Genomic DNA, 9,573 nt, shown 5'->3' with positions numbered 1-9,573 from the left:
GTTTATCAAAGATTGTATTGTTGCAGATATGTTGTGTTACCTCCAATGCCTCTGTTCTGTTCCATTGGTCTATATCTCTGTTTTGGTACCAGTACCATGCTGTTTCGATTACTGTAGCCTTGTAGTATAGTTTGAAATCCGGTAGTGTGATGCCCCCCACTGTGTTCTCTTTGCGTAGAATTGACTTGGCTATGCGGGCTCTCTTTTGGTTCCATATAAAGTTCGTGGTGGTTTTTTCCAGTTCTGTGAAGAATAATTGTACATATTGTACAGATTATGTACATTTATTGTTCATCTCTATTGTGTACACATATGTCCATCACAGTCAATGTACATATGGTACATATTCTGTGAATTGTTTGTAATATCCCAATAAGTGTACACATCATGATTATGTTCTGGGATATGATTTTTAGTATATTAGATAAAAATGACTTCCAATATCAAAGTGGGTATACACAAATGTGTGTCCATTTCATGATATTATGCATCGTATCCTAAGTAGGTATTACTGTCATTGTGAAAGCAAGAGTACACTCTGTGATTGTTCTAATATCACAGGCAAAGTAAAACGCTTCTGTGATGGCAGTTAATAATATCCTGGGGACAAAGGATGACCATAGCCTGAATATCGCAGGAAGTGTACACCACCACTGTTGTATTGTTTCTAAAATTCAAAAACTTAAAGAATATAATTCCAAAAATCTCAGAAAGTGCACAAGCCCCTGGTGATATTGTTCCTAATAACCAGGGGATTACAGATGACATTACTCACGATGTGACTGGGGCTGTATGCCGGTCCTGGGATATTGTTTCTAATATCAGGAGAAGGAGAGGAAAATGTTGCTGCCCATAGGGAAATACTCTGAATACGGCAAGAGGTGTACACCATGCTCTGATATGGTCACTAATGTAAACAAGAAAACAATTATACTGAATTAAACATTGCAAGGGGTGGAAACCCCCCTATGCTTTCAATTCTAATGTCAAGGGAATGAGGATGACATTTTTGTCAGTATGGCAGAAGTGTAACTAGAGCTATTGCCTAATATATAAAAAAAATGGAGTAACATTATCATTTCCGTATGATATGGTCGCCAGTATCATATTAAACCACATTTTAAAAATATCTGGGCCCCAGCAGCTGTAGGCATAGCAGGCAAGTGAGGGAATCCCTAAGCAACCACTGCATTCCTGGGTCCTGCTGCGGGCACTTTGGTGGGGGCTGTGGGCACAGCACCCTAGCCAGAAAATCTTTAAGCCACCATGGTGAGCCTTTGGGCTGCTACACGCAGTCTGGTGGTGGCTGTGGGTACTGCCACCTAGACAGGGTGTCCCTAAGCAGCCATGGTGGGCCTGGGGTCTACTATGGGCTTTCTGGGGGTGGCTGTGGGCACAGTCACCTAGTCAGGGTGTCCCTAAGCAGCAGGGTGGGCCTAAGGGCAGCTACTTGCCCTCTTGCAGAGCCTTGGACATAGCCCCATAGCCAGGGGTCCCAAAGAGGCCAGGGTGGGCCTGGGGGCTGCTATAAGACCTCTGGTGGGGCTGTGGGCACAGCTTTATAGCAAGCCGGTCCATAATAAGCCAGGGTGGGACTGAGAGCTGTTACAAGCCCTCTGGTAAGGGCTGTGGGAAAATCCCTTTAGCCAGAGTGTTTTTAAGCAGCCAGGGTGGACCTGGGGGCTGCTACGAGGGGGGCTGTGGTAATAGCATGCTCTGCATAGGCACATAGTTTGCACCTATTTCTACATGTGTACATAGTTTAAATAGTTGGCACATATATGTACATGTGTACATATGGTGTTATCACAATCATTATATATGTACATAATGTGTGCACAATACATGTGTACCTAATGCATACCTAATATGTGCAATATGTACTCTTTGTGATACTACATGATATGTATATATAACTGTTATATATCTTATTGTGATTATATATATTTTATCACTCATATTCTAGTAAATTTGCATAGTGCACACATGTACCTATGCATTGTGTATACATTATAGAAATATATAGGTACATATTTTACAGATTATGTACATTTTTTGTACATGTGCATTGTGTACACATGTGTACAGCAGAGTAAATGTAAAGAATTTACCTATTTTATATATTTATTGTGATATGAAAATAAATGTACACATTATGAGTACAATCTGGGATATTTTTAGCATATTAGAAATTCTTCTCATTACGAAAGTGGGTTTACACCCATGTGTGTACATATTTTGTAAGTGTACATATTGTGAATATTATATACTCATGTACAGAATGTACACATGTACATTATATGTACATATGTGTACGTAGTGTACATATGTACATACTGCACACATAGGTACATGTGCATATATTGTACATCTGTACATCATGGGCACATGATGCACATTTGTAGGTAATGGGTACATGATGTACATGTGTACGTACTGGGTACGTGATGAACAGGTGTACATACTGGTTACATGATGTTCATGTGTACATATCGTAATATTACAATAAATGTAAATGTACATAATGTTTGCCATCTGTACCTTTATTTTGATATTATGTATTACATGTTCATTGTGACTTTATATGCTTTTGTGATTATATGATATTGTGATATTACAATAAATGGACCTATTGTACACATTATGTACATACCTATTGTGTACACATTATTTACTTATAATAAATGTACATATTGTACAGATTATGTACATTTATTGTACATCTGTATTGTGTACACATATGTACACCAGAGTAAACGTACAAACTGTACCTTTTATACATTTCTTGCAATATGCCAATAAAAGTACACATCATGGGTCCATTCTGAAATATAATTTTTTGCATATTAGATAGAAATTACTCCAATGACCAAAGTGGGTGTACACTTAGGTGTGTACATGGTTTATATGTTTACATGTTGTGCATATAATATACTCATGTACACAATGTACATGTCTACTATATATTTACATTATGTGTACATATGTACATACTGTGCACACATATGTACACGCCCATATATTGTACATCTGTACATAATGAGTACATGATGTACATGCATACACATCATCATTTAACTAAGTGTAAATGTACATAACGTTTGCAATATGTATGTTTATATTGATATGTGTTACACGTTTATTGTGATTATATATGCTGTTGTGATGATATTGTGATATTAGAATAAATGTACATATTGTACAGATGTACCTATGCATTGTGTACACATTATAGAAATATAAAGAAACATATTTTACAGATTATGTACATTTTTTCAACTTGCATATCGGGTGCACATATGTACAGCAGAGTAAATGTACAGACTGTACCTATTTTATACATTTATTGTGATATGCCAGTAAATGTAAACATTATGAGTACATTCTGAAATATTTGTTTTAGCATACTAGATAGAAATTACTTTGGCTAGCAACATGGGTGTACACGCATGTGTGTACATAGTTTATACATGTACATACTGTGCATATTATGTACTCGTGTACAGAAAGTACATATCTACATTATATGTAGGTATTTTTACATAGTGTACATATGTACATACTGTGCAGACATATATACATGTGCATATATTGTACATGTGTACATAATGGGTACATGATGTACATGTGTACGTACTGGGTACATGGTGTTCATGTGAAAATGTGTACATGATGTTCATGTGTACATATAATATTACAATAAGTCTGAATGTACATAATGTTTGCAATCTGTACATTTATATTGATATTATGTATTACATGTGCATTGTGATTTTATATGTTGTGATTATATGATATCATTGTGATATAAAATAAATGGACCTATTGTACATATTATGTACATACCTATTGTGTACACATTATGAACATATAATATACATAATGTACAGATTATGTACATTTATTGCACATTTTTATTGTGTACACATATGTACACCAGAGTAAATGTACAGACTGTACCTATTTTATACATTTCTTGTGATATGCCAATAAATGTACACATTATTAGTATATTCTGGGATAAAATGTTTTGCATATTAGATAGAAATTACTTCACTACCAAAGTGGGTGTACACCCAGGTGTGTACATGTTTTATACTTGTACAGATTATACATATTATGTATTTGCGTACAGAATGTCTACATTATATGTACATATGTGTACATAGTGTCTATATGTACATACTGTGCACACATATGTACACATGCATATATTCTACACCTGTACATAATGGGTACATGATGTACATGGATACACATCATCATTTAACAGTAAATGTTAATGTACATAATGTTTGCAATATGTACATTTATATTAATATGTATTACATGTTTATTGTGATTATATATGCTGTTGTGATATATCATTGTGATATTACAATAAATATGCATATTGTACACATTTTGTACCTATGCATTGTGTACACATTATAAAAATATAAAACATATTACAGATTATGTACATTTTTTTAACTTTTGTGTTGTGTGCACATATATATAGCAGACTAAATGTACAGACTATATCTTATATACATTTATTGCAATATGCCAATACATGTACACATGAGTACATTCTGGGATATTTCTTTTAGCATATTAGATAGAAATTACTTTGGTTACCCAAGTGGGTGTACACGCATGTGTGTACATAGTATGTACTTATGCACAGAAGGTACATATCTACATTACATGTATGTATGTGGACATAGTGTGCATATGTACATACTTTGTACACATATATACATGTGCATATATTGTACATCCATATGTAATGGGTACATGATGTATATGTGTACGTATCAGAATATCACAATAAATGTAAATGTACATAATGTGTGCAATATGTTTATTTATATTATATATTATTAGTGTATTGTGATTTTATAAGCTGTTGTGATTATATCATTGCAGTGTTACAATAAATGAATATATTGTACACATTATGTATATACCTATTGTGTATATATTGTGTACATATACTTGTACATATTGTACAGATTATGTACATTTATTATACATTTGTATTGTGTACACATATGCCCAAAAGTCAATGTACATATGGTACGTATTCTGTGCATTGTTTGTAATATTCCAATAAGTGTACATATCGAGTATATTCTGGGATATGATTTCTAATATATTAGATAAAAATGACTTTTGATATCAAAGTGGGTATACCCACATGTTTGTGCATTTTTTGATATTATGCATCATATTTTAAGTAGGTATTACTGTCATTGTGATAGCAAGTGTACACTATGAGATTGTTTCAATATCACAGTCAAAGTAAAACACTTCTGTGATGCAGTTAATATCCTGGGGACAAAGGATGACTATAGATTGAATATTGCAGAAAGTGTACACCACCACTGTAGTATTGTTTCTAATATTTAACAACTGAAAGATATTACTCCAAATATCTTAGAAAGTGCACAAACCCCCCATGATGTTGTTCCTAATAACCAGGGGATTACAGATGACATTACTCACGACATGACTGGGGCTGAACGCTGGTCTTGGGATATTGTTTCTAATATCCAGAGAAGGAGAGGAAAATGTTCCCACCTATAGGGAATACTCTGAATATGGCAAGAGGTGTACACCATGCTCTGATATGGTCACTAATGTAAACAAGAAAACAATTATATTGAATTAAACATTGCAAGGGGTGAAACCCCCCTATGCTCTCAATTCTAATATAAGGGGGGTGAGGATGACATTTTTGTCAATATGGCAGAGGTGTGACTAGAGCTATTGCCTAATATATAAAAAAAAATTTTTCATTTCTGTATGATATGGTCACCAGTATCATATTACACCACATTTTCAAAATAGCTGGTCCCCAGAAGCTGTGGGCATAGTGGCCAAGTGAGGGGGTCCCTAAGCAACCACTATATGCCTGGTGCCTGCTATGGGCCCTTTAATGGGGGCTGTGGGCACAGTGCCCTTGCCATGGGGTCCCTAAGCAGCCATGGTGGGCCTTTGAGCTGCTACAGGCAGTCTGGCACTGGCTGTGGGTACTGCCACATATCCAGGGTGTTTCTAAGAAGCCATGGTAAGACTGGGGTCTACTATAGGCTTTCTGGGGGTGGCTGTGGGCACAGTCACCTAGTCAGGGTGTCCCTAAGCAGCAGGGTGGGTCTGGGGGCTGCTACATGCCCTCTGGCAGGGCCTTGGACAAAGCCCCTAGCCAGGGGGTGTCTAAGACACCAGGGTGGGCCTGGCACTTGCTATGGGACCTTTGGCAAGGCTGTGGGCACAGCTTTATAGCCAGGAGGTTTTTAAAAATTCAGGGTGGGCCTGGGAGTTTTACAGGCTTTCTGGCAAGGGCTGTGGGCACAGCTCCCTAGCCAGGGTGTTTTTAAGCAGCCAGGTTGGGCCTGGGGGCCGCTGCAGGACTTCTGGTGGGGCTGTGGGCTCAGCTTTCTAACCAGCAATTCTGTAAAAAGCCAGGGTTGTCCTGGGAGCTCTTACGGGCCCTCTGGTAAAAGCTGTGAGTAAAGCCCCCTAGCCAGGTTGTCCTTAAGCAGCCAGGGTGGACTTGGGGGCTGCTAAAAGGGGGGCTCTGGTGATAGCATGCTCTGCATAGGTACATAGTTTGCACCTATATCTACATGTGTACATAGTTTAGTGGGCACATATTTGTACATGTGTACATATGGTGTTATCCCAATCATTATATATGTACATAATGTGTGCACAATACATGAGTACCTATTGCACACATTAGGTATGCATTCTTGTTGATGTGTGGATTTAGCTCTCAAAATTGACCATGTGGTTTGACTGGAAATTTTGAAAACACTTTCTTTGTAAAATTCAGGAGAAAGAATTTCAGAGCCCACTGAGTCCTACGGTTATAACAAAATATCCCAGAATCAAAACTAAAATAAGTACGGTGAAAATTCTTGTTGATGTGTAGATTCAGCTCACAGAATTAAACATGTGGTTTGACTTGAAATTTTGAAAACACTTTCTTTGTAAAATTCAGGAGAAATAATTTCGGAGACCTTTGAGTTTTATAGTTAAACCAAAATGTCCCAGGATAAAAACTAATAAAATATATGGTGAATATCCTTGTTGATGTGTGGATTCAGCTCACAAAATTGAAAATTATGTTTGCCTTGAAATTTTAAAAACACTCTTTGTAAAATTCAGGAGAAAAAATTTCAGAGCCCATTGAGTCCTATAGTTAAAACAATATCCCAGAATGAAAACTAAAGAACTGTACATTAGAAATTCTTGTTGATCTGTGGATTCAGCTCACCAAATGAAACATGTTAGATTTGAAATTTTAAAAACACTTTCTTTGTGAAATTCAGGAGAAAGGATTTCAGAGACCATTGAGTCATGTAGTTAAAACAATATATCCCAGAATGAAAAAAAAAAAGCTGTATGATGAAAATTCTTGTTAATTAGTGGATTCATCTCAGAGAATTTAACATTTTGTTTGACTTGAAATTTTGAAAACATTTTCTGTGTAAAATTCAGGAAAAAGGATTTGAGCCCATTGAGTCCTACAGTTAAAACAAAATATCCCAGAATGAAAACTAAAAAAAATCTGGTGAAAATTCTTTTTGATGTGTGGATTCAGCTTACAGAATTGAACATGTGGTTTTACTTGAAATTTTGAAAACTCTTTTTTTGCAAATTTCAGGAGAAAGAATTTCTGAGCCCATTGAGTCCTGTAGTTAAAACAATATATCACAGAATGAAAACGAAAAAGCTGTATAATGAAAATTCTTGTTAATGTGTGGATTCAGCTCAGAGAATTTACCATTTGGTTTGACTTGTAATTTTGAAAACACTTTCTTAGTAAAATTCAGGAGAAAGAATTTCAGAGCCCATTGAGTTTTATAGTTAAAACAATATATCCCCAAATGAAAACTAAAGAAAATGCAGAGAAAGTGCTTGTTGGTGTGTGGATTCAGCTCACAAAATTGAACATGTGGTTTGACTTGAAATTTTGAAAACCCTTTCTTTGTAAAATTCAGGAGAAATAATTTCAGAGCCCTTTGAGTCCTATAGTTAAACCAAAATGTCCCAGAATGAAAACTAAAAAGCTGTACGATAAAAATTTTTCTTGATGTATGGATTCATCTCATAGAATTTAACGTTAGGTTTGACTTGAAATTTTGAAAACACTTTCTTTGTAAAATTCAGAAGATAGAATTTCAGAACCCATTCAGTCCTACAGTTAAAACAAAATATTCCAGAATGAAAATTAAAAAAATATACGGTGATAATTCTTGTTGATGTGTGGATTCAGCTCCCAGAATTGAACATATGCTTTGCCTTGAAATTTTGAAAACACTTTCTTTGTAAAATTCAGGAGAAAGAATTTCAGAGCTCATTGAGTCCTATAGTTAAAACGAAAAAATCTCAGAATAAAATCTAAAAAACTGTACGGTGAAAATTCTTGTTGATCTGTGGATTCAGCTCACAGAATTGAACATGTGGTTTAACTTGAAATTTTGAAAAAACTTTGTGGAATTGAGGAGAAAAATTTCAAAACCTACTGAGTCCTAAAGTTCAAAAGAAATATCCCAGAATGAAAACTAAAAAAAATGTATGTTGAAAATTTTTGTTGATGTGTGGATTCAGCTCTCAAAATTGACTATGTTGTTTCACTTGAAATTTTGGAAACACTTTCTTTGTACAATTCAGGAGATAAAATTTCAGAGGCCATTGAGTCCTACACTTAAAATATCCCAGAATGAAAACTATAAAAAAGTATGGTGAAAATTCTTGTTGATGTGTGTATTCATCTCCCAGAATTGAACATGTAGTTTGGCTTGAAACTTTAAAAACACTTTCTTTACAAAATTCAGGAGAAAAAATTTCAGTGTGCATTGAGTCCTGTAGTTAAAACAAAATATCCCAGAAGGAAAACTAAAAAAAATAGGGTGAAAATTCTTGTTGATGTGTGGATTCAGGTCACGAAATTGAATATTTGGTTTGACTTCAAATTTTGAAAACACTTGCTTTGTAAAACTCAGGAGAAAGGATTTCAGAGCCCATTGAGTCCTATAGTTTAAACAAACTATTTCAGAATGAAATCTAAAAAACTGTACGGTGAAAATTATTCTTGATGTGGGGATTCAGCTCACAGAATTGAACATGTGGTTTAAGTTGAAATTTTGAAAAAACTTTCTTTGTAAAATTCAGGAGAAAAATTTCAAAGCCTATTGAGTCCTAAAGTTGACAAAATATCGCAGAATGAAAACTAAAATAATGTATTGTAAAAATTCTTGTTGATGTGTGGATTCAGCTTCCGAAATTAAACATGTAGTTTGGCTTGAAATTTTGAAACACTTTTTTTGTAAAATTCAGGAGAAAGAATTTCAGAGCCCATTGAGTCCTAAAGTTAAAACAAAATATCCCAGAATAAAAACTAAAAAAAATCTACAATGAAAATACTTCGTGATGTGTGGATTCATCTCAGAGAATTTAACATTTAATTTGACTTGGAATTTTGAAAACACTTTCTTTGTGAAATTCAGGAGTAAGAATTTCAGAGCCCATTTCATACTAGAGTTAAAACAATATATCCCAGAATGAAAACTAAAAAAA

The sequence above is a fragment of the Callithrix jacchus genome, chromosome 20, assembly GCF_049354715.1.
Source record: "Callithrix jacchus isolate 240 chromosome 20, calJac240_pri, whole genome shotgun sequence".
Classification (NCBI taxonomy): domain Eukaryota; kingdom Metazoa; phylum Chordata; class Mammalia; order Primates; family Cebidae; genus Callithrix; species Callithrix jacchus.
The sequence above is the reverse complement of the archived record's forward strand: the minus strand, read 5'-3'. Positions refer to the sequence as shown.